The sequence below is a fragment of the Leopardus geoffroyi genome, chromosome A1 (genome assembly GCF_018350155.1).
Source record: "Leopardus geoffroyi isolate Oge1 chromosome A1, O.geoffroyi_Oge1_pat1.0, whole genome shotgun sequence".
In the NCBI taxonomy this organism is placed as follows: domain Eukaryota; kingdom Metazoa; phylum Chordata; class Mammalia; order Carnivora; family Felidae; genus Leopardus; species Leopardus geoffroyi.
The window spans coordinates 18814394-18840753 of record NC_059326.1 but is presented as its reverse complement, the minus strand read 5'-3'; the positions used below and the strand labels follow the sequence as shown (position 1 = coordinate 18840753).

The 26360-nt window shown below is 43.2% G+C and overlaps 1 protein-coding gene, 1 non-coding gene and 1 pseudogene across 2 annotated transcripts in view; 2 read left to right on the top strand and 1 right to left on the bottom strand.

Moving 5' to 3' along the window:
• The window catches only part of FOXO1 (forkhead box O1), a 98364-nt gene that overhangs the window by 54891 nt on the left and 17113 nt on the right, over window positions 1-26360 (top strand). The window lies entirely within an intron of this gene.
• TRNAR-UCG lies at window positions 6035-6119 on the top strand. Its single transcript has one exon. It is a non-coding gene; the product is annotated as a tRNA-Arg (tRNA).
• LOC123581905 lies at window positions 10406-10504 on the bottom strand (annotated as a pseudogene).

The following is a 26360-nucleotide window of genomic DNA, read 5'->3' as shown; positions in this document are numbered from 1 at the left end:
ACATGTGCCAAAAAGTGCCAGTCTGACAAAAAAGGCATTTAACCATTGAGAATTTTAATAAGAATTTCGAAACGATGTTATAGGGAAGTGTTCGTGTTTAATGTGTTAGGCAGTTCAGAAGATTTTGTTCATGTTTCTTGGAGACTTGATGAGAACAAATTTGGCTTTAAATTTGTATTTATAATTTAAAAAATATGGTTAAAATTTGAAAAATAGGGCAGTGGGCTATATAACTTTAGTGAAACAAATACAAGTGTTTTAGTAGTGCTTCCATTTTTTTTATATGCATTATCTTTTAAAGATCACTGCTTAATATTATGTATAACACTTGCCAACTTGCTTTTGATTAATAGAGTAAGTTCATTCAGAGAATAATATAAAATATCATTGGCAGCATAATTGGAAGTGGCTTGAGCAGATAAAAATTAGCTTCAAGTTGGGACACCTGGAGGGCTCAGTCGGTTGAGTGTCCAACTTGAGGTCACTATCTTGCGGTTTATGAGTTCGAGCCCCGCGTCGGGCTCTGTGCTGACAGCTCAGAGCCTGGAGCCTGCTGCGGATTCTGTGTCCCCCTCTCTCTCCACCCACCCCTACTCGTGCTCTGTCTCTCTGTCTTTCAAAAATGAATAAACATAAAAAAAAAAAATTTGTTTTTAATTAGCTTCAAGTCAAAAGCTAAATTCCTCTTTTCATATTCTCTCCTGTCATCATTTAGAGAAAAGAAGCATGCCTCATCTTAGGGGTTCTTATTTAATATCTCCCACAGGCTGGGCTTTAGCAAACCAGTTTATCATTTGTCATTTGGTAGAAGTTGTAGTCTGGTGAAGGGGGAGGGAGACAAATGCAGCGAAGGCAAACAGGAGGCGGATTGAGTTATAATCTGTGCCTGTGGGATAATTTTAGGCACAGACTGGACGTGGCTCGGGCTCATGTTTTCAGACCTCGTTCCTGTGCAGGCATTTATCTAGGATTTTCTCTCTTTTCAGCTTTTATTTGTAGTGGATTTCTTTAGGCAGGACCACTGTTGATTGGCTGCTAATCATCTATAATCTGTGACGATTAGGAAGTCTAAATTAAGTATTGGATCTGTTAGATCTGATTTGGACAGAAATTTGAATGCCCAGTTTCTTGGATTGCCTTTTAATCATCATTGGTGATATGCAAATTGAGTTAGAGTCTTGAATAAGAAAAGTAGCTTCGGAGTAAATGAGACAGTTCGGCAGCTCCATTAACTCTTTCTGAATACTAGGTTGGTATTTAGTCTACCCAAACAATAATTTACTAAGTTTAGCATACCCAGACAGTAATTTGCAAAGTAATACCTTGAAGATGCTGGAAAGAGTTAATGAAGCTTCTGAAGTACCTTGTGTTTTCTTGGAGAACCTGTGTCAGCATTTCTAGTGGTTGTACTGGAGAACAAGTGTCCTTAAATCCAATGCTGATTGCAGGAATTGTTGCTAAATTTATGCTCCCATTTTTCGGTTTTTATCCCACTCCTGTCCTATCCCTGGCCCTTTTTTTTTGCAAGACTCCTTTTTCTTATTCTGAGTGAGTGTTCCCCAGGGTTCATTCACTCCTGTACCTCAGGCTGTTTTGTGATGGTCTCTCTTCTCTTCTCGCCGGATTTAGCCCGGTGCCTTGACAACACGTGGTTTCTGGAGACCACTTGGTTCTTGCTGTCTTGTTCTTCACCTCCCATAATCTCCTGTATCTACCTCTCCACATCTTTCTCCCCAACTTTTAGTCTAAATTTCAACCAGCTGGTGACCAAACCAACTCATCTTCCTCCCTAAAACCAGCTCCCCCCACTGCTTCATTATGTTTTGAATAGCACTTTCTGCCACTCTTTCAAGAGTCTAATTTTGGAGCCATGGAAACTCCTCCCATCAACTCCAGCCTCCTTGGTGGAGCATCTGGATGAAACTCCCTTGGGGTCTCACCTCTCTCCCCTGTGGTGCCTACTGTCTCATCTCTGGGCCTCTACCCTGGGCTTGCTGCGTCCAGTGTCCTTCTTCCTCACTCTGCTCTGGACAGGCTAATCCATGTCAGGTCCCTTGACATGTTACTCGAATTAGAGCATGTATCTCAGACACCTTCAGACAGTCTGTACTGGCATTCCAGGCCATTCACCATCTGAAAGGCCCATCTTTCTAGCTTCCTTTCCTGCGGACTCCTGTACCAGCGCACCTTCCGTGCTGTAAGATACTCTCCTCCCCCCTGGAGTTGTTTTACTATTCTCCACACCCAGCAGGGCATGCCTTTTTCTCTGTGCACACTGATCCTTCTGGGACTATTCAGTGGAAGAAGCCAGGCCCGAAAAGGTACGTTCTGCACAATCCCATTTGTATGAATTCCAGGAAACAAGCAAAAGTAGTGTATGAGCTAGAAGTCATAATAGTGCTTACCTATGGGGAAGGGGCGGCCGACTAGGTGGGGCGTGAGAGGGCCACCCACTACTAGGGTGCTGGAAATGATTTGGGTGGTTGTTGCATGGGGATATACAAATGTAAAAATTCATAGAGCTGTACACAGCAGATTCCAGTGCTTGGCTCTATGTAAATTAAGCATCAATAAAACATAGACTAAAACTGTGCACCGTCTAAGGCTGTGATAGGTTTAAATTCGATAATGAGTTTAAAATGCTGCGCACAGAGACTGCTGTGTGGGGAAAAATCCCCATGCTGCAGTAGGACAGAGTTCTTTTTCTCCTGAATTGTGTAGCAGATATTCCTCAACAAGACTAATTTTGCTAATAATTTGACCTTGAAGACCATTTTTTGTATTACATTCTTCACTTGAATCTTTATTGCCACATTTATTGCTCAGTTGATATTGTTGGTTTAATGTGGATACCTGTTTCTATTTTTGTTTAGCGTACATTTTTGATCATCAGTAGTAATAGTGGCAGGTGTGGTGTTTTGTGGAAAGCTTGTAATAGTTTTAATGTTTCCCCTCACCCAAAATGTTGCATACATCAAAAGAAGGATTTTGAGTTTATTTTAAAAGTATTTTACACAAGCTTAAGTTTGGAGTTATTTCCCTGGTTACCAGGGAAGCATCCATAAATGGGACTTAGGGGAAGGCTGGCCTGTTCTGGGGAAGACTTTCTTGGCAGGGCTGTTAAAATGGGCTTAAATGATTTTTAAATAATAAATGTTTTGCAAGATGGTGGTTAGCAAACTAATGTGTGCATGAATCACCTCTGTACAAATGTGGGTTCTGACTCATTAGGTCTGGGGGGAAGCCTGAGGTCCTGCATTTGTAACCAGCTCTCAGGTGCTGCTGCTGGTCCCTGACACACTTTGAGTAGCCCAGAATTAGTGACATTACAAAGGGCAAAGCAAGAATAACTTAGCTTATAAAAACCACCCCACCGATTTGGGTGGATAGTGACCCTGTGAGCCATGTTTGTGTGAATATAACTGAAAGAACCCATTCAAGAAAGTACTAAGTCTTCTTCTTTTTTTTTTTTTTTTCTTCAACGTTTATTTATTTTTGGGAGAGAGAGAGACAGAGCATGAACAGGGGAGGGGCAGAGAGAGAGGGAGACACAGAATCGGAAACAGGCTCCAGGCTCTGAGCCATCAGCCCAGAGCCTGACACGGGGCTCAAACTCCCGGACCGCGAGATCGTGACCTGGCTGAAGTCGGACGCTTAACCAACTGCACCACCCAGGCACCCCCTAAGTCTTCTTTTTTTTTTTTTTTTTTTTAAATTTATTTTTGGGACAGAGAGAGACAGAGCATGAACGGGGGAGGGAGATAGGGAGACACAGAATCGGAAACAGGCTCCAGGCTCTGAGCCATCAGCCCAGAGCCTGACGCGGGGCTCGAACTCACGGACCGCGAGATCGTGACTTGGCTGAAGTCGGACGCTTAACCGACTGCGCCACCCAGGCGCCCCCTAAGTCTTCTTTTAAAGTTTTAGTATTACGTGATTTTTTTCCCCCCACGTTAGTGGGCCAGACTGGTTGATTTCATTAATTTGTTTTTGTTCCCTCTTGAAAATAACATTGTATCAGTTGAAATGGTCATGAATCCAATGAGAATTTTTAGGGAAAGAAATTTAAAAATAACTTGGAATCATTTGTGACTGCCCCTCCTAAAAAATAAAGAAAACAGAAAAACTAAACTAAATACCACTGGCAAGGCACAGCCCTTCCCCATTTGTCACCATGTTCCGTGAACAATACTTGACAGAATAACCACCGCTGTGCCGAATGCCATGTGAAGAGCCAATTTCACTGCTTCATGTTCTCCCGCTTGCTGTGGGTAGATTTCCATTCCCCTTCTCTGAACTGGGACCTCTTTTATTCCGTTGTTCCCTCTTGCTTGTCATATTCTTGACTCGGCAGAGGATGATTTTATACTCTGTCAGACTTTAACATCTGTCAGGCTATGATTTGAAACTGAGGAAAATCCAAGTTACAAATTGAAGAGGAGATCCAGCCCTTTGATGTCGGGAAAGCAGTGCTGTCTGGGGACTTGTCCCCAGAGCAGTGCCCGCCAGCCCGCCACTAGCCTGCCTGCTGTTACAGGGTGACAGGAAGAATGTGGCTCTGCCTGCTGGCTTCTGGGCACATTCCTTTCTGTTTGGGACCAGAGTAAGTACCAGATATACATATTATTGAATTACTTAATGAAGATTTTGTAGCACATCTCTAATTCTGTTGAAAAGGCCGTTTCAGCCCCAGAAGCGTGTATGGGGGCAGGGAGGGAGGAGAGGAAGAGAGAGGAGCTTTTACATTCGAGAATGGGGTCCTCTGTGACCCTCAGGATGCATGGGAGTACTCCAAGGCCGGCTGTTTCTTTTCAGCCCTGAATTGGCAAGGGGACTGATGCAAGCTCAAGGGAAGGTTCTTAATAGGGCAGGACCGTTTACCAAGGGGAGAATGCAGGGGTTGGGCTTCAGCCTTGACTCAGTGTTGCCATTCAGACACAGGAGATCTTGTTTAAGCTATGATTGAGGGCCTTCAGATTGTGGGCTGTGGTTTACAGACCCTGATATCTTAGAGGGGTGCAGCTCACATTGGTAAGAATGGGCCCCAGTGGTCTCTGTCAGAATCGTGTGTAATTGAATTATGTAGATGGTGCCAATAACAAAAATACCTTCACCTCCCTATCACCTTCTTATTGGGGAGATCTCTGCCTTCGAAAATCAGAGAACATACAGAAAGGTTGGGTGGCCATGAACATGTCTTTTCTCTCAAGCTCTGAGACTTTATCTGTATTGATAATAAGAATAGTCGTCCTAAATACTAAACACAGTTATTGTTGGATTGATTGAGATAATATATATGGAAAGACTATGGACTCAAAAGTATTAATCACATACTTATTTGTAAAATAATGGTCCTCCAGGGTTTTGCTTTGAGTAAATGGTCCTCCCCATGTGTTCAGGACTAAGTCAGCAGAAAAAGGGCAGTCCGTTCCCGCTTGCACTGTACCGGGGGAGATATGGAGTGCTTTGGGATGCTATACTATTTTTTTTTTTTTAACAGAATGAGGGTGACCAGAAAGACAGGGAAGGATTGATGGTGAGATGGCACTGCGGACAGTGAAGAGAGTAGTTGTGCATCTTGTAGACTTTCTTTCCTGAATACCATAATGCTTAGATGATTACAAAGAAATCAAGAATTATCAGCAATGTTTAAAAAGTGGGTGTGACTTCTATGTGTTGCTGGCTTGGAATGTAAGCTGGCTGAGAACAGAGCCTACCCAGTGATGTGTGTATTTAGTACAGTGCAAACTGGGATTGGTTGGGTCAGTTGGAGAAGGTGGCCCTGATGGTGACAGTGATAACCCTACCCTTGAATCTCACTGGGCCGGCCACTGAGCTGCTCCTCGCTCAAAGTACGTGACCTTACTGGAACCTTGGATAACTATTGTCCTCATTTTATGGTGGAGGAAACAGAAAGCTTAAGTAATTTGCCTAAGGTCATATAACGAGTAACTGGCAGAGATTTGAGTCGAGATCTCCAAAGAAGGCCACATTGCTTCATAAGGCTAGTTTTTAAAATTTTTTTCCTCGGGGCGCCTGGGTGGCTCAGTCGGTTGAGCGTCTGACTTCGGCTCAGGTCATGATCTCATGGTTCGTGGGTTCGAGCCCCGCGTCGGGCTTTGTGCTGACAGCTTTGAGCCTGGAGCCTGCTTCTGATTCTGTGTCTCCCTCTCTCTCTGCCCCTCCCCTGCTCACGCTTTGTCTCTCTGTGTCTCTTGAAAAGAAATAAATGTAAAATTTTATTCCTCATACAAGGAATAGCCCACAAAGCCTTTAAGATAGTCTTCCAAAGGCTTACATTTTCACTGAGGCTCACCAGACTATGGAAAGAAATTACCACTAATGGCGTACCTGGATTAGAGCAACCCTGCTCCTTGTCTTGGCCTGGGCTTTCTGGTGAGTGGTCAGAACAAAAGCCTCCTGGAAAACAGTATAGTGACCATTTGAGAGCAAATGGGGGTTAATTTCCTTTCCATGTAAGGAAAGATGAGCTTTCATGCAAATGAACACTTGGTCCATTTGGCCACTTGAGAGGACTTAAATCAGGTTCCATAACTATCAACTTTACTGTCCCTTTGTTGCAGGACAAAACACACAGACTATGTTATTCCCCCCTGAGCCCAGAGCAAATTATGTTGTGTTAAATAATCACAATGCTTTTATACTTAATTGGACTTAAACTCCCCCCCCCCCCCCCACCTCCAAACTATGTAGACATTTCATGGAGTCTGTCAATCATCAAAAGGAAAAAGACTCAACGTGTTACTGTTGTGTGGCTAGCAGACCAAGTTGTGAAATAAACATACCTTGAAATGTGACTTTCATACCTCATGTTTTTTATGGCCTTGCTCCTTAAAGTATGGTCCATGGATTGGGCTAAAGGCATCAGCCTCACCAGGGAGCCTGTTAGAATCTCAGTCTTGATGCCAGGTATACTGAATCAGAACCTGCATTTGGACAAGATTCCAGGTGATTCCTGTGCATGTTCAAGTATCAAGTATTTATGGTACTCGACCCCCTCCAAGTTAATGATTAGGCTTCTTTCTTCTCTACAAAGTCCATTTCAGGGATCAAATCTATTTTGGACCTGGGCCCTAAAGAACAGCTGTCTCAGGTTTAGCTGTTTAGCATCAAGGGGCATTTTGCTATTTGTAGCCAAGTCTGACTTATTTATTAAACCTCTTCATCTGTCTCAATTTTTCTCTGTACTGTGTATACCATTTGTGATGCAAAGCTAGTGTGGTGTTCCTTTATTTGGGGAGAGGAATTAATCTTGGCCTTTTGAGTGTAGAAATCTCAGCCAGATTACAAACATGATGATCTCCTGTAGATCCCATTGAAGATAGAAGCCCATTAAGCAGTCGTATTATCCAGATAGCTTCCTCCAGTTGCACAACTACTTCTTCCTCCAGCTTGTGCTCTTTCTTCGAGGGGAGGGTGAGGCATATAAAAAGTTGCTATGTGAGCACGTGTACAGAGGTGCTCTCCCTCTTTGGTTGTTATCTATGCCTCCTGCCCTCTCAGCAGGCAACCGGGGCCTGATTCTTGTCACTTACTGGCTTTGTTATCACGGCCTCCGTTTTCTTCACCCCAAAATGAAGGTGTTGGATTCGTACACTCTGGAGAAACTCACCAACCCATTTTTACCCTCTGCAGCCAGCTCAGCTCTTCATGACCTGTGGTCATTTCTGCCCGTGTTTCTGACACCTCTCCTTTCTACCCTTTTCTTCCTTCTCTACCCTTGCTGCCCTGGCCTTCCCCTGGGCTCCTCCTGCCCTCACTCACCTCCTTAAACTCCAGAATAGCATAGAAGTGATCAGTGTGTGGTTTTTGTGCACTGTCAAGGAGGGAGATTCCATGTTCAAGGACTCAGAGTTGAACTTGGGAATTTATGTGAATTTACAGTATCTCCACTTGATTATACAGTTCTCTTGGGAGTGCTTCAAGCAGAAGTAGCCCTTCATGAATTTTGTTTTGTTTTGTTTTGTTTTGTTTTGTTTTAGGGAGGAGGGCTCTCCTGTTTTTAGGGAGGAGGGCCCACTAAGTCCTTTTCAAATTCAGAGAAAGTAGGGTATCTTGGATCATTTTAGTATTAACTGTGGGTTTTTGTCAGGCCAGCCTGTCTAAGGGGACCTCATTAGGCAGCGCTCTATAATGATGACAGAGCAGCTTAAAATGTCCAACTAAATGTAAATGATCTCAGAGCCAGTAGTTGAGTTTCACTTGAAAGCCAATGAAACATCTAATTAAGGAGCAAAGGAGGATGTCAGAAGGATCCAAAGTCCTGAATTTTTGTTATATTGCGGTGGATTTTACTGGAGGATTCTTTATAAACAATAAAAAAACTTGGTTTTCCCCTTTTCTTTACCTGTGGAATAAATAGAACCAGCTCATAGGTTGGAATGTCCGGTAGATTGTATTACATATTACCAGGGTTCAAATTTGAACTTGAAATATTTTTAAGCAAACTATACAATGGTAAAAGCTTTTCTCCCCTGCATGTATAATTATCTTGCTAAGCTTTTTTAAGCCCTACGTAAGGAGAAAACAGAAACATCTTGGAATGATTGTAAACTGGTGCCTATGACCCTGGAAGTGAACTGTTTTCTAATTACTGTATTACATGTGTCACTTAAGGTTCTATACTCCTCCTCCTTGGAATCTTAGATTTTAAATAGTACTATTCAAAATGCTGCCTTCTGTTCTTGAGACATAGTTGATACTTTAGCAGCGTTCAGTTTTATATACATAATCGTTGTATAGGCTGTGAAATTATTACTTACTAGATTAGTAATATCACAAGCTATGTACCTTTTAATTGTGTTTAATAATGTGAGACCCAGAAATGCCCCCTCTGTTCTCCTTTAATATCTCGTGGCAGGACAGTAGGGATGCACCATCATTGTTAAGCAGTAGGTAATAAAAGGGACTGGAAAACGGGGATTGGGGTTATTGAAAGTGTAAAACAAGAGAGAATAGCTTGTAGATTCTTTCTGGTGATTAAAAGTTTGGTTTTCCTGGCTGTGCTAAGTACTGCAGAAAGATGAACCAGGGTGAGAGTGTCAGTCCTTCAGTAGCTCACATCCAAGGCAGGGCTCACCTGATGTTAGAGTTCTAGTCGCTGAATTGGAGCTCTTCAGAAAATGTTCCTGAGGCATGTAGAAATCAGGGCATCCTTCTGTCAGCCTTTCTTCTGCCTTGCTTTCAGTGCCATTCAAAAAGAGAGCGTTCTTTGTTCTGGATCTTTGAAATATGGATTGATCTGTTGCTTTTCAAAATTTAAGGTAACTGCCTCCAAGGTACTGTAGGCCTGATTCACAAAGCAGATTGCAGGCAGGAAGGAACGTTGTCTGTATCCTGAGTTTTGATACGTGTTTTTTTTTTGTTTTGTTTTGTTTTGTTTTTTAAATGGAGGACCAGGTACACAGGTTCTCAAATTAAGTTGTCTGGAGTTGAGTCCTCTCAGAGCTGTTAGAGGAGGAGGTGAGAATAGCATGAGGTTTAATTTTTTTTTTTTTTTCAACGTTTATTTATTTTTGGGACAGAGAGAGACAGAGCATGAACGGGGGAGGGGCAGAGAGAGAGGGAGACACAGAATCGGAAACAGGCTCCAGGCTCTGAGCCATCAGCCCAGAGCCCGACGCGGGGCTCGAACTCACGGACCACGAGATCGTGACCTGGCTGAAGTCGGACGCTTAACCGACTGCGCCACCCAGGCGCCCCAAGAATAGCATGAGGTTTAAATGAGACAGGCATTGCACATTATGGTGCCTCCAGCTTCGAAGAGTAAGACATACATAGTGTTGTTGGATGAAGATGTCCATTTGTGAACATTCAGCAAGCCTAATGATTTATTTCATTTAATATACTTGGAAAGCTTTAACTTCTTTGTTGACCTGTAGCCACCAACAATTTGGAATCGTCTTCGCTTTAGAGTTACATGTTTTCCCTGGGAAATAATACATAGCCAGCAGCTAGTGGGGACGGTATGAGAAATAAGAGAGAGATTGATTAACTCCATTCCACCCTCATATGCACAGCCTCATGGCTATGTGTGTGCACATGTGCGTGTGTGTGTTAGCCCTGTTTTGTTTTTTTTAACTATATGACCATTTATGTGCAGCCCTGTTTTTTGTTTATAACTGTATCACCATTTATGTGCAGTTCCAGAATAGTGGGAATAAGTTATGGCGAATAAAAATCATAGTAGAGGCTGCCATTGTTGGGGGAAGGAGGGGTTGGCAGAATGCTAGATCAATTGGAAAAGAACACAGGGAAATTTCAGGGGTGATGGAAATGTCCTCTTCTGGATCGGACTGGTGGTTCCATGAGTGTATGCAACAGCCAGACTCAACTGTCTCTTAAGATCTGTGCATTTAATTTACTATAAATTGTACCCCCCCCCCAAAACATGAAATGCTTCATAAATTTGTCATCTTTGCACAGGGATCATGTTAATCTCTGTATCATTCCAATATTAGTACATGAAGCACATTACAGCTTCTCTTGTTAGTTACAATTTTAAAGTTCTTTTTTTCCCCATAGAAGACTTACAAGACTTGGTTAAACAGATGTGGTCACACTTTGAAATATCTAACGTTTTGACTTTAGGTAAAACATGCATTGTAACCTCTTAGCACGTAGTATTTCATAAAAGTCACTGAACAAAAAAGCCTTCATTATTAGAGGCTTACTTCCTTCCTCCCTCCCTTCCTCCCTCCCTTCCTCCCTCCCTTCCTCCCTCCCAGAGAGAGAGAGAGAGAGAGAGAGAGAGAGAGAGAGAATGAGAATCCCAAGCAGGCTCCACACTGTCAGCACAGAGCCTGACGCAGGGTTCAATCCCATGAACCCGTGAGATCACTACCTGAGCTGAAATCAGGAGTTGGATGCTTAGCTGACTGAGCCACCCAGGTGCCCCCATTAGATGATTTCACACTGAGATGTTCCAGGGCAAGATTCAGTGTTTTTGTAGAAAAGTCCTTTCTTTTGGAACTCTCAAAGAGATAAAAAGTAACAAATCCAGGATGAAAAGTTATTTTAATTCTAGTATCATATATGAATTCCCACAACAGTGGCCATCTCCGGAATATGCAAAGACTTTTCTTACCATATCTCCTTCTTACTCATTGAGTCACTGTATACTAAATATCAAGTCCATGCCTGGCATAGTCCCAGGGGCTAGAGACCCAGCAGTAAACACCACTCACAGAATTCATACCCATGTAGAGTTTACAGTCTCAGTAGGAGAGAAGGATAAAAAGTGCTTTGGAAAAAGTTAAGCAAGGAAAGTGGGGGGACCCTGGATTTGAGGGTGGCCTTATTGGGGTACATTTATGCAGACACCATTAGGTGAGGTGTCTCTTTTGGATCTTTTGAATTTTGCACCACATACATATAGTTCCTCATCACAAATAAATATTAAGAAAGAATATACAGTATCAACTCTTGACCACGTTATGTCCTTCTGTTAGGATACTGGGCCCTAATGAAGTCTTTGATCCCAAAGATAAGAAAAGTAGCTGCTACTGAGTTGGATAGTTTTATACATAAATTGCTTAAATTTTTATATTGAAGGCTTTAATGAAATGGAATATTTTTGCTATCAATTGCTGGATAATGTATTCTGAAACTTAGCAGTTTATTTTTTTATTTTTAAAGTTTACTTATTTATTTTGAGAGAGAGTGAGCACAAGAGAGAGCAGGAGTGGGGGAACGGTAGAGAGAGGGAGAGAGAATCACAGACGGGCTCCTGACCTGAGCCGAAACCAAGAGTTGGACACTCAACTCACTGAGCCACCCAGGTGCCCCTGAAGCTTAGCAGTGTAAAATAACACACAGTCATTATCTCACAGTTTCTGTGGGTCAGGAATCTGGGGCCCAGCTTACCTGGGTGCCTGCAGGGGAGGAGACGTCGCAGGGCCTGAGTATCAGGAGGAGATCCTTGGGGCTTCTTAGAGGTGGGCCGCTGTGTGGTGTCTCTCAGTAGCTGCATTTCATCCTGGCCTTTAAGGAGGAAAAAGAAACTGTTTCCCGGACTTTTTCATCCCGTTTTTCAATCAAATATAGCACACATCACAGGGAAGTGACGGTTGGCAAAAATAACAAAACAATAGTGAAATTACAGAGTGAATGGCCTTTAATGGTTTTACGTTTTCTGTGATCATAGGCCCCATTGGCTGTTTCTTGTGTCAGCCTCCACTCTGCTGTCTGTCCTTCCCAGAACCTGGTTGGCCTGCTGGGTCAGGACAGCACTGGGATTCCTGTTCGGGGCCATTCCACCTCGGGCTGCCCCGCATGCTACCCTGCTGGTCACCGCCTCCACCCCTGGCGGTCTCTGCGGCTTCGGTTCCTCACAGTTGCTCAGTTTGGCTGAGGGTGATTGCCAGTAATGGTTTCTTCCTTTTGTGAGGCTTGCTTTCTCCATGAGCCGCTGCCTGTCTGGACCGTGCCTGGACCCAGTTGCAGCGCTGTGTGTCTGGAAGGTGGGGGCCGTGAGGAAACTCTCCTACAACACTGCCATCCTTCAGCAGCAAGCTCCCGGCTTGCCCTCTTCCGAAGTGAGTGTTCCGTCTCGGGTTTCTCAGGGCTCCCCCTTCCCCCTTACTGGTTGGCAGAAGGGCCAGGGCCTCTTTGTTTCTCACTTGATTTGCAGAGCAGAAGTAATAGACTTCGGTAAACTTCTTGAGTGGTCCTCCCTTTCTGCTGGGACTGCTAGTCTTCGTGGCCTGACTCATCCTGTGTCTTCATCAGTCACGCTCCATACCTCCAGAGGTCTTGCTGAGCCTTTGCGTTGTAGTTTCTGCAATACCTACCACCTTAGAAACCAGAAAGGAATAAAAGGAAGAAGACCGTGGACATTAGGTAGAAGAGGATTTTGCTGGCCAGTACATGAAGCGGAATGTTAAGTGAAAATTATCGTGCATCGGGTGAAATGTTTAGTTAAATTAAGCCCACCTCCTTCCCCAAACAATTTGATTTTCTTGCAAAAAGCTGCACAGGAGGTATTTAGTACAGTTCTTGGTGTTATTTAAACTGGAACGGAATTTCAGCCTATCACCACTTCCTCATCATGCTTCCCAGCTAGTCTGAGCCCTCGCAGCAAGTTCTAGACTTTCAGAATGCCGGGTAACCTGTGCTGCGGAGATCGGAAGGTAAGCTTTATCTGTTGCATTTTCTGGGTTTGTGCTGTGTGTGGTTCATCTTTAGCTTTCGCTCATTCTGCGTTTGAGTTGACATATTTCAGTTCTTGCTGGGCTGCCGCTGTTAGTTGGTATCTGTCCTGCAGAGCGTGGTTAGGTCCCTAACGGTATTCCCTCAGACTAGGTGGGATTACTAATGTGGGGTCCTGTTATTTGGGGCTCACAGACCCTTACAGGATTCGAAGGGTCTTTGGACGCCAGCCGTTTACTCCAGGGAAACTCTTGGGTGAGTAGCAGGTTAAGGCTGTGCCTGAGGTCACCAGGCTGGTTAGTGACACCAGATAGAGCAGGGTTTCTTGGCTCCCAGCTCAGTATCCTCTCACACACATGGAGCTTCTTCCCAGCTGCGTCACCTTGCAGGCAAGCTGAAGGCAGTCTCCTGTCTTCATTCTACACCCTTGACAGATGAACGCTTCTCTAAAACTTGAGTCAGTTTAGCTCTGGAAGGAGTGGGCCTTTGGATAATGGTCATTTTGGAAAGAAAGCTATTTTAGGGACGGTAGCTGCCAGGAGTCATTATGTAAGAAAGGACCCAAGAGTCTCAGCAAGGAGAGGATTTCCCTGTTGGTGCCATTTAAGTCATGGTATAAATTTCTCTCATGGTGTTTTGTTTGCATCATTTGGCTTAGATGTTGTTAGATGTTACTAGCTTCATCCAATTCCTTGTTTTGTGAAAATAGGTTTTTTGTTGATCTAAGTGGGCTTCGCTTTGTCAGTGTGCCGGAATAGTCGTTCTTGGACCGAAACGATGGCTTTTGAATCTGTCTGCTATGTTTTCAGGCATGCCGTAGGGGTTGTAAGATAATACTGTCGTTACCAGGAGGAGTTGGGTAAGGGCCATGAACACTGGGGAGAGAGCAGAGAGAGCCTGCCATAGGACCGAATCGCAGGCTTCTGCTAAAGCTTCTTGACTGCAGATTGTGGCAAAGGAGTAGGACTTGCGGCTCTTTAGATTCCTTGTATCTCCGTCTTCACATTGTTGTTTCCAAGCACCCCTCAACCATCTGCTGCTTCGGGCCTGGTCCAGTCGTGCTCTGGTGACCAGCCCCAGAAGCCTGACAGCTCTTCCTGTCTCGACTCCTGCCAGTTCCGACCAGCCGAGCTCCCAGCACACGGGAACAATGGGGCTCCTTGAAGACTCGCCTACTGTTGACACACAGAAGCACATTTCCTCTTTCTGAACTTCCAGACAGAGTTACCGTGGTGGCTTTGAAATTTGCTCTGAGACGAATACACTCAAAGGATTCCGTTAATCTATTCTGATTTACTTAGGAGGCGGCCGTGCTCATTATTTGACTTATGTTAGTGGTTAATTAACCAAACTAGAACATGTTTCCTTTTTACAAATTGAATGCTGAGAGAGTAACAAAGACCAAATATTTTACAACACACAGATCCTTGAGTTTGACTCTGAAATAGTATATTTTATTTTGCAGCAACTTCCGGTTTTAGTGACAATTAAATGCTGTTTCTATTATTAGCAAGTTTTGAATTTTAAGTAAGTTGAAATGGAAATGAAAGTTGTTTCTAAAAATAATGCTAACTGTGTTTATGTGAGTTTTTCTGTTGTCTTTGTTTTGGTTTTAAATTGTGTCATTCGTGGGGAGGGCCCTTGATTGGGGAGAAAATGTGAATTTCATGCCAGTCTCTTTTTGTTTAGAATTGATGAGAATCGGATCGAACTGTTTATGAGAGTGGATGGGAATAGATGAGATTTCTTTTAGTGTTGAACACTCCTGCTCTCATTGCTTGTTGATCTTCCTTGACTGTCCTCTGGGCAGTGTGCATCAGTGGACTTCTGAGTCACCGTCATCTATTTGACGGTGAGGGGTCTGCCCTTTATTTTACCAAGGAAACCTCCATACATAGCTGCTTACTCTGAATTTTCTAAAGACGATTTGGTTGGAGACTGCTCTGATCAGGCTGGTACCTTCTACCAGTGTGAGCTGAGGAGATTAGATGGACAAAGGGGAAATAATCATACTATTCCCCAGTCCTTTTTCAGTGGGGGTCTTCTTAGAGTGACTTTTTGGCTTGGAGCAAATCTGTTCCCCACTCCTTCAAACAGAAGGAGGAAGATGTATTTCAAAACTTATTATTATAATTTTTTTTTGGTCTGGACTTTGGGATTCTGTGAGCATTTGTTTGGCAAATTGTGGAGGGTTTAATACCCTTATTTTCACCAGCTAACTCAGTGGAAGATGAAAAGGTTGGCAGAGAATTCAGTTTCACTCGTGACATCACTTGGCTTATTCAGATTCTGGTGAATCAGGGTGTTGTAATGAAAGTGGAGCTCTGTTCTCCAGCATACCTGACCTTGCTGAGAAGTATACTTCAGGGAATTCTAGCCAGGGCCTGTCTTAGGAACACAGTAAACCATTGGAGAGGAAAGGTGCAAGGTTCGCCTACCTTAATCCTCTCTCAGTTTCTTTAGGGTTAAATTAACATTCATTCATTCATTCATTCATTCTTTTTTTTTTTTTTTTTTTTTTTTTTTTTTTGAGAGAGAGAGAGAATGAGTAGGGGAGGGGCAGAGAGAGAGAGGAAGAGAGAGAATCCCAAGCAGGTTCCACACTCTGTCTCATGATTGGGAGATCATGACCTGAGACCAAACCAAGAGGTGGACACGTAACTGACCGAACCACCCAGGTGCTCCTAAATTAACATTTATTTAAATGTGGGATTGGGTTTGCCTGAACCCCTAACCTTCTGTTAGTTGAATTTACTCTGTGAAATTTTAGGCTTTCTGTATACCATAGGAGATGTGAGGCTATGGAGCATAATAAACACAGTATTCTGTACTCTGCATTATGTAATTTGAAGGTAATTTGGAAAGCACTGTTGTTGAGATTGCTTGTTTGTTTATTTATTTATTATTTATTTATTTGCATGGGGCCTGAACTCATGACCCGAGCTGAGGTCAAGAGTCAGACATTTAACCGACTAAGCCACCCAGGCATCCCCCGGGAAGCACCGTTCTATCCTGAAAAAGTTTGTGCATTCGTTCTCTTTTGTGTGGAAGACCCCATGGTCTGCACAGAGGCAGAGAGACTCGTTTCCATTTTTACCAAACCCCTAGCCATTTTCAAAGGTAGGGATGTATGCCTAAGACAACACTTTAAATTGGATGAGTTTCATAATTAATGCCTCCTTAAGTGAAGGCTTCTGTTTAATTTGCCTTTCTAGACCATTTGGTAGAAATTGCAAAGGAACAGGGTAAGAACAGCACATCTCAGTTGGCAGTCAGTAAGAGCAGACTATGGAAGTGCCAACTCCTTTGTTTGAAGGTGGCTATTTTCTTCAAGCACTTGAAGGAGATTCGAATTGTCGTTTAGTGAGCTGTGCTGTAGGTGTTGACTGACAGCCTTCGGGAACATCCCTAGTAATTATTATGGTTGGTACCAGTTCCTCCCTCCATTTTTGAGTTTTTCTTTGAACAAAAATGACTTTTTGTTTGACCAAAGTACCCAACCATGGAAAGAAGATGGAACTTGGATAAATCTGTATTTTTATTCTTTGTATTTGAAGGGGAAGATTAAAACTATTCATGTAAATAACTGGCTTATCTGGATTTTGCCATCATTTTTGGGTCCTGCCTCTGCGGATCATTGACCATCCAGCACTGTTGATGCCTGAGGAACTTCTCCCGCTGGTCTGCTCATTTTCTTTTGTTTTGAGCCTTTTCCCAGGCAGAGGAGGTCAGGCAGGTACGCGTGCCTTTGGGAAGGAGGTGGTGGGAAAATATGGAATAATGAGCCCTTCTGACTTTGGATTCAGCAGTTTAGCATTGGTGCAGTAGGTGGAGTTATTCTTGGAGCCCCAGTTTGAAGATTGCTGTGCAGAAACCCATCTGCGCCACTGGTTGCCAACATTTCTGGTACAAATATTGTCATTTGCTCTTGAGGCAATCTGCTATTTCAGTCCTAGATGCAGTTTTGTAATATGCTGGGCAAAATAGTAGAGAAAAAATATCTTAAGTGGTGGTATAATCTTCAGTTTAAAAACACTTTAGCAATGTTTCCAGTAGAGGATTGTTCAACGCGTCTCCTTTCCTCCTTTCCTTGGCTGTAAACATAATCCAAATTTCATTTTTTTCTCACTTGTCTGAGCCATGGTTTCCTTGAGCTGCACCCACCCAAAGGGAAGATGGAAGGATAGATGGAAGGCTTAAAGAATTGTACTTTAAAATCAGACTGTGAAGGTTTAACATGTCATGTTCATTCTGTTGATAAGGTAAGTTGTGCTCAGAAGTTGCTTGGTTAAAAATTCTCCAACATGTTACTGTGCAGCCCTTTGTACATCCTTCCTTGTTCCAGGCTGTAAGAATCACTTCTGCCAAGTGGGCCACTGAGAAGGCGGCCCCTCTGTTGCATGTGCAGAGTGGGAGCTCCCTGAAGGTTATGGGACATTTCCAGAAACCCCAGGGTAGCTGTACTACCATTTGATTGGGCTTTGTCAGCAAGCCTTTCCTAGAGCGGGAAAGCGTGTCTTCTAGGAAGTAGTACATTTTTTTCTGTTACTGTGGCTTTCTCCACATTTTTCCCCCAGTCTGAGCAACAGTAAGAAATCCATTTTACAGTAGGACTCTATGTACCTGTGCACACACATGCCAGAGTTTTACAAGGTAGTACTGTCCTTGCCCTTTTGCGTGAGATTTGTTCTATTTTATTAATATTTGAAAATGCTGGCCTCAGTGCTGCAAATTGATGTCACTGCTTTATGGATTATGCTCCAGAGTTTTTAGCTTGAGGGCTTTCCCACATTTATTCTTTTAAGGCCTTCATGTCATGGCAGCGGCAGTGGCGTTAGGGGAGAAGAAGTGGATGCATCCATTTGGAAGACCGGCCCACAAGCATGAAGCAAGGAGGAGGGGGTTCACGATTCATGTGGATGCACACTGAAGGATTTGGGCTGAATTAAGAAAGTTGTGCCTCTTTGGATTGGTCTCAGACATGGAACTAGTTAAAATCATGTACTAAATGAAATGCTCCCAGAAGGTGTCTGATGCGATTTGAGCTGTGGCGTGACAAACTAGCCAGGATAGTTTTGTACTTACCTGGACATCCTTGTCATTTAGATTTTACCTTCAACCCTTGAAAAACTGGTGGCTAGTTGGATCCACTTTGCTGGGTGGGGTTTCACACTCCTGTTTTTCTGCATTAACTTCGGGTTCACCTGACCTGTGCTCAACTGTCTGCAGAATCTTGGATCCCATGAAAATACATTCCCCTGTTCATTTCCTTAGAGCAAATGTGCAGTCCACCTTCACCCCGGAATCGGATGTGTGGTCATCAATGTAAAGGAATTTTAGGTGCTGTCAGTGTTTGATAAGAAATCATTACCCTTTCTCTGCATAGCAGGAGCTGTTGAAGCAGAGGTGATCAGTCTACAGTAGTGTTTCTCCCGCTGAAACCCTGACTGGCCTATTGGTATCTGCAGCAATGATCTTGTAAAGAGTCCATTGTGAAGCTGGCTGTGTGTATGTCCAAGGGAAATATTAAAGGGGAAAGCGGGGGAGGAAAATTCCAGGAAGTTGAAAGGTGAGGTTGACACGTCCTCATTCACCAACGATGCTTCTGTTTTTCTTTCTGAAAAACAATGATGATTTAAATATTGATCTCAGAATGAACTGGCTTTTATCCATAGCCGTATAATTATATTTTTTAAACATGCTTTCTTAATCATGTGTTAAATAACATCATACTAATAAATAGCCTTCTATTATTTGGTGTTAATGACCCAAAGTACCATTAACAAAGCATTTCTCAAACTTGCCTATCATGTGAGATACTTGTTAAGAATATTCTGGGATTTCATCCTTTTCCTGTTGAATCAGAATCTCTATGAAATGACACAGTAGGTTATTTTCTTAGAATATCAAAATTGAAAGGAATGTCAGTCATCAAGCTAGTTCAATTGTTCCCAAACCTGGTGACCCTCAATATCGTGAGTGTTTTAATACAGATCCCTGGCCCCACTCCATTCATACTTGAATCCCAGCCTCCGAGCTAAGGGCTTTATTAGTGTTTCTGTTTTCAGCAAGCTTTCTGGAAGAGTCTGATCATCAGTTTGGAGTGATAGCCACTCATCTGTTCAGATGCCTTCAGGAAAGGAAAATTGACTTGATGTGCTTGGTTATTGGGCTAGATCATAGCAGAACAAAGAATCCTCTTCTGCTTATCTATTGGTTCGATCAAATAATGTTTACATCTCAGGTATTGACCAGTAGGGGAGTGTGGGCAGTTTCGAGATGAGTGAGCAGGGTCCCTGCCCTTGAGAGTGGATTGTTATTCAGCCTTTCTCAAGGGATGAGTTTGGGGGTGGCATGAGAATCATCTGGGGAGCCTTTTCAAGCCCCAGCAAATCAGATGGGCGTGTGCCTGTGTGGTGGGGCCAGAGGAGTACAGGGCCCGACTCTCCTTCTTCCCCTGCTGGCTACTGGCCATCCTCCATTTGTCTTTCTCTTACAACTTCTCAAATATTTTAAACATCTAGGAAAGCATGGAGGCTAACATAGCATCCACATGACACCGCCAGGTTTTAACAGATGTCACTTATCTTGCTCTAAGCCTTCTTGTGTTGGACGGTTTCTTCAAGAAGTCTGCCTCCTGGCTGGGCTGATATACGTGGGTCCATTAAACCTCTGTAGGAACCCGCCAACCTTAAATATAATCAGTGTTGTCAGTTAACATTGCAGAATGTCATAGGTATCATTCTGCAAATTGATTTTTTTTTAAGTCAGCATTATGTTTTTGTGAGATTTATCCATTGTTGTTACATGACCCGACATGACCGCATACTTAACAGTAAAATCAGGAAATTGAAGCCAGACAGCTTGAAAACCTTCTTAATGGAAAAAATTCAAGATGATGTGGGTGGGAGAGAATTTCTGTTGAGTTTTTAGTATAGAACATTGTTATTTATGGGAAAATAGTTGATTTGAATTACGCACTATTTTGAATAGCTCAGTATCAGCTCAGTGAGAATGAATTGCATGTTGTATGAAAAGTTAATTGTTTTTATTTACTGTGGGTGTATAGTTATTGCAGTTTGGTCCAAACAGGTGAAAGTTAAGATTTGTGGCCTAAAACAGGAAGCAGATGGGGGCTAATTAAAGTTCTGTTGTTGGTAAAAGGATGACTGATCAAGGAGCAGCTGGCTTCCCGATTTAAACGCAATTTGTACTGTTGTTTGAGGGCAGCCCTCTGCAAGTTTTCATGAGTATCTTTCTAAAGTGAAGGAATGTGTTACAGCAACAAGTGGGAAGGCTGTTGCCCTCTATTTTTGTTCACCTTTTTGCCTGCAAGCGGTACCTCTTCAGAGTTTGTCAAAGACCACAAAACCCGGCCACAGTTTTCAGTGGTGCTCCATCCACTCTGGACACCCATTCTACCTTGGGAAAGCCTGAACCCTCTTCGGTATCCTCCAGGAAAGTGCCCTAGTGTTTGATTTAATGTTGCATTTTGTATTTCTCCCCAAACCCTCTCCTGATGGATTTAAAAACGTTGGTGCCCAGGCTATAAGCCAGGAAGGCCCATGTCTATCTAACGGAAGCGCTAAGAGGTGCGGTGGAGACTGTCTTGGACCCAAGTGTCTTTGAGCTTCTGGCTGACCTTACTTTGCTTGATTGTGCCCTGGATGACTTTCACCTTGAAATGACAGCATCTTCTGTTGCTACTGCTAATAAAGGTTGGATAAACATTGAGACCAAGTGCCCTGGATGTGTTTTGCCTGAAGAACAAATCAGCACTGGGTTCTTTCTGAATTTGTGCAGGGAGGTGACATGAGGTCAGATGAGGTTAGCCTTGCCTGTAGTCAGAGGCTAGACATTTGCTTGACATTTTGTAAGTGCTTTGCATGGTTATCTCATTTTAATCTTCATAAAAACCTGGTGTAGTGGCTATCATTCCCACTTTGCAGATGCGGCAGTTGAAGCTTGGAGAGGTTAAGTGACTCAGCCAAGGTCACACGTTTGCTAAATCTCAGGAGTGGGTTAAGATCCAGGTTTGTCTGATAACAAGCCCTGTTCCTCAACCACTGTACCCTACTAGTTTTGTGTAATACTATTGTTTTTTTTTCCACTTCTGCTTTAGGAAAGAGCTATTGTTTCCTGGAAAATCAAAAATCTTAGGATATGGTTTATGAACTTCATCTTCTTTGATTATGTAAATATTTATGTGTGTATGTGTATGTATCACATGATACAGGTCCTGGCACTTGATAGGAAATCAGTTTTACTTTGTTTTTGTTTTTAGAATGAAATCCTGAAAGAACAGGCATGGGTTTTTTGTTTGTCCTCTGCCCCCACCAAAGGAAGTAGCTTTATTCAGATAATAAAAGCTATACTATACGTGCTCTTTTTTTTTTTTTTTTTACATGCTTTTTCTTTTAAAAACAACAGCAAAAAAGACAACATGCAGAGGTAAACTAGAAAGTAAAAACCCTCATTACCTTCACCATTCAGAGACAGCATCATCATATTCATGAAAATGTCTGTAAAAGAAATAACTGACCATATAGATCTCATGTCACTGGTAATAAAGAGCACCATTTATATTAGCTACAAACCCCTCCCGCCCCCCCGCCCACCTCCACCCAAAAAAAAGTGTGCTCTAGAGGTTGCAGAGATGTCATAATTGACATTCGTTGTCAAATGTTGTATGTAGACTTTCCAATCCTAGTCGCTATTTTTGCCCAGGCTGGTCCTACACCAGTTCTGCTACTGATTATGCTAACGGGGAGAGACTGCGTTCGGGTACTGTTTTCATGACCCTAGAAACTGACCCTCTGCTCACATCACAGTTCTCACAGTATGAGGAGTGGCGTCACAGTCAAAGCTTGACCCAGGAGAAGTCTCAGGAGTCTTTGTTATTTTTCTATTCACTTGTCTTCTAAGCAAATCAGCCTACTACACTCCTCCTGTTTCCTCTTCCCCTTCTCTTCCACTTCCTGTACCTTGTGTGCCTCTTCCTTTTCACAAAACATTTAGGAAGGTGGGAGGGATTTGGACATGAAATTAAGGGTGGGTCCATTCTTCTCCCCTGGTAGCCAGCTCTGCCTTGTGCATTTTGTTGACCGTTACTCTGTCATGTTTGGGGGAGGGGCCTATGCCAGACCTCCTTCCTACAGAGTGATTTGGCCTGGTTGGACAGTCTGTGTCTCCTTTGTTCTTCAAAGGGTAAGAAGTATGTTTCCCAGAGCACCTGGGCTTTCCAAGGTAACTGGGACAGGTGGTTGTTTGGTTGGGAGCTCGAGCAGCTCTGCCCCTTCTACCTGGGGCACAATCCTAAAACCTCACAAATGCGTAGAACATTTTTAATGCTTTTTGAAGCAGTTGTATCCATTACTACTACCCTGGGAGGCAGGTAGGACAGGCATTATTTTTTCCACTTTGTAGACAAGAAAGCTAAGATACACAGGACATTAAATTTGTCCAAAGTTACATGTACAAAGACAGAGCCAGACTTGGGTCTTCCACTTGACCACCATCTTGCCATTAGGGCAGCATTTTCCAAAGTGTGTGCCACTGAAATTTGGCTTCACAGCAGAGTCTGTCAAGAAGTATCAGGAAATTGTGTGTGTGTGTGTGTGTGTGTGTGTGTGTGTAGAGAAGTACACGTGATCACACCTACAAAACAAAAAAGTCTAATGGAGAGTATTTTGTTTTTGTTGCTTTGTGTATGAACATGCACATAGGATTTACTTTGGAGGTGTTCCAGGAGACCTCAGTGGTTGGAGGGAAATCTAATCTTTGGGGACCTGGAGGGAAAGTCCAGGGGATGCTGTTACATGGGCACGGTTGGGGGTAATGCTTTGGGAATAAAGACTACCCTGCGGGTGGAGTGGGAGGCTGGCCATGGGGAATCCTTGTCATCATGTCATTGTCAGTTCAGCAGGAGCTTTATGGAGTAGGGCTTAAACCAGAGCACAGGACAGTTCTTCAGCAGCAGGACTAGCATTCTAGGACCAGTTGTCAGAGTTGTCAGGTAAAGATCCGTAACTGTAACCTGAATGACAGCTGCACGGTTTTTGGCAAAGATAGACCGAAGAAATTTGGACCCAGAACAGCATGCTGCTGCATCTTGGCGCACATTTGACAAGGCACACTTCCTGTGTGAAGCCGTCTGCCTCAACATGCCTACCCCCAGCATTTCTTTAATATTTAATATTCAACTTTGTACTCTTACTAGATTGGCGAATGATGGGGGGGGGGGCGTGACGATAAAGGTGCAAATGGCAGATTCTGCATCCATCTCATTACTGAGCTCTCCTCCTTCCTTTTAGCAGAAGCAGAACTTGACAAAACTCTTGTATTTTGAAGTAAATTGTTCAGGCAGAAATGATGGGTTATTTTCCACTGAAATCTCAAACCAAGGAAACAAGTCTAGCTTCTTAGAACTGATCTTGGACATCACACTTGATGTCTTTCCTTTTCCTTTTCCTTTTCCTTTTCCTTTTCCTTTTCCTTTCCCTTTCCCTTTCCCTTTCCCTTTCCCTTTCCCTTTCCCTTTCCCTCTTTTCTTTCCTTTTCCTTTTCCTTTTCCTTTTCCTTTTCCTTTTCCTCTTCTCTCCCCTCCTCTCCCCTCCTCTCCCCTCCCCTCCCCTCCCCTTCCTCCTTCCCTCCTTCCCTCCTTCCTAAGAACAGAGGATCTATCTGCTTTCATCCTAAGCTGTTCCAGGAATTGAGTATAGATCGAAAGTTTACAATACAGTATTTTTAACAATCAAGGTAGAAACTCTGAATTACTGGGAAGTGTTTGGTTTGGTATTGTTGTGGTGGGGAGAATGACCTCAGTAGGAGGAATGGCTGGGAGAAAGTGCTGTGAAATGGATGGGGAAGCCAACAACCTAAAGAGAACCTAATTCTCGCAGCAAGGGTTTCTCAGCTGTCCTCCAGAAAAGTGATCAGAGAAAGCATGAGACTGTGTGACTTAAGCTTTACAAAATGTTTGAACTCCCTGCTATTGTTTCTTTGTTTGCTAGTGACTTTGTGAGTTTTAAACTTGGCTGTAAGTTGCATGGCACTAACTTATTTTGGGCAAGAAAGGAAAGGAGACGGGACGCAGATGGAGGCCAGGGTATCTATGCCACAGAAGAACGTCAGTGGGATTGGCCATAGGTGGTGGGGTTTATGCCCACAGTTGTGTGCTTTTACGGTCAAATCCTGATGGGATAATCAACCATTAAAAATTAAGTTCCCAAGGTTTAGACCTCTGTGTGTGTGTGTGGGGGGGGGTGCCTTTCACGAGAATGGGGGAGGTGTGGTGGGGTGGGAGGGAGTGTTGTGTGTGTGATAAGCCCAGAGCCAGATGCCATCCCAGGCCACCCTCACATCACTGCAGCCCAGCTGTGGTGGGCCATTCTTGGCCCTGGATTCCATGTGCCCCCACCAGGGCACTGACTTAACTAGTGAATAATGTGTTGTAGCTGTATTCATGCTTATGTCAAACGGTCTATGGGTCTATGGTTACATTGTAGGGCATCATTTCCTTTAATTTCCCTCTAGCTGTTCAAAACAACCTGAAAGATGTTATAGTCAAGCCCAGACAATGACCTCAAGAAACAAAAATAAACCTTTCAAAAAGCGAGAACTGAATTTGTATGCTGAATGTCGTGAACGAGGGATAAAAGTATGAAAACACACTAGGCTTCACTAAGGGAAAATTTAAAAATTCGTTTTCAAAACAAATGGTCCCTGCCCCAGGATCCTGCCCTCCTGTGACTACGAGAAAATCTGAGATTATGCCATGAGTTCCAAAACAACCAAGTAGCATTCAAGTCATGAGACAGAAGCTAAACAGCTGCTTCGGTGATCATGTTCAGAGACATCAATCCGGTCCTGAAGATGACACTTGTGAGGCTGTTCCCGCACACCAGGCTCCGCACAAGCTGCAGCAGAGCCCTGTTAGAGGGCGGAACCGCGGGCACCTCTCAGGGTGGGGAAGAACCGTGCCAAACAGCACCTCCTGGAGATGCTTTTGTTCATCAACAAAAATTTATGTGCACGGTAAAATACACCCACACCCACTTAAATTTTTGGGTAGGTGAAAAAATCTCTGCTTTTCAAGCAGGACACAGACTCTCCTTCTCTTCCACCATCTTGTGGGAAGATGGGTTGGCACTTTCCTCCAAGTTCCACATCGTCCTTTTTTCTGATCTTCTTTGCTCTCCTGTACGTTGCATGTAGGATGCAATGCAGGCTCCTCGGTGACTAAAAGGTGACTCAGCACCTTCTGTTCCAGCCCCCATTCACCCTGTGGTCCTTTTGGAACAGTCACGTGTGTGTATGTATGTAGGTATGTATGTATGCGTAAATAAATCAATAAATAACCCAGCCTAGAAAACTGAAAAAAGAAAATGTTTTGTGCTACAATTGTATGCTACTCTAGCTTAATTTATAGCTACTTTAAGGACTAAAATGGTTATCCAATATATTGGTGTCCGTCTTCATGAATTGTTTAATAGAAATATATTGTGGCTTTAGAAATGGTTGAAATGCAAAACTTAACCTTCTGGGGGTAGGATTGCACTAAAGAATGATTGTTTTAAACTTTGTTCAACCAGTAACAATTCTAAGCTATTACAGTCTTAACTAGGTTGTCAGAATCTGACTACATTACTTTTCTCAGTAATAAAAAACAAATTAATACCAAAGAGACTGCCATTGGAAATGGCCTTGGAGAAATGCTGAAGTGGTCTGTTAGGCTGACGTCCCTGCATGTAGTTAAGTATCTGTGATAGCAGGGATGATAATTTCTAGAGAAACTGATTACCTTTGTTGTAGAATATCAAGAATTTACAGAAAAATTCTCTAATATGCTTCAGACTGGTAGCATCTTTTACAGTTTGGGTACTCTGTGTGGTTTCCAAACATGTTCCCATTTGGTCTGCATTGTGCCCCTTTGCGTTGTGTGGTGGTGAGGCACCAGGACATCATCTGACCTGTCTGAATGACCTGTGGGAGTAAGTGACCTAAATTGAACCTGAATACAGGACCTGCCCTCTGGGAAGACCCTTAATTCTGAACTCTATTGGCAAATGCATACTTTTTAAAGAAGGTGGAGAAAAGGGCATCCCTGAATATACTAAATACATATATCATGGTGGAATTCCTAGCTGTGGTTCAAAGTATCCTTGAATGCAGTAGCTTGGAAGAGATAC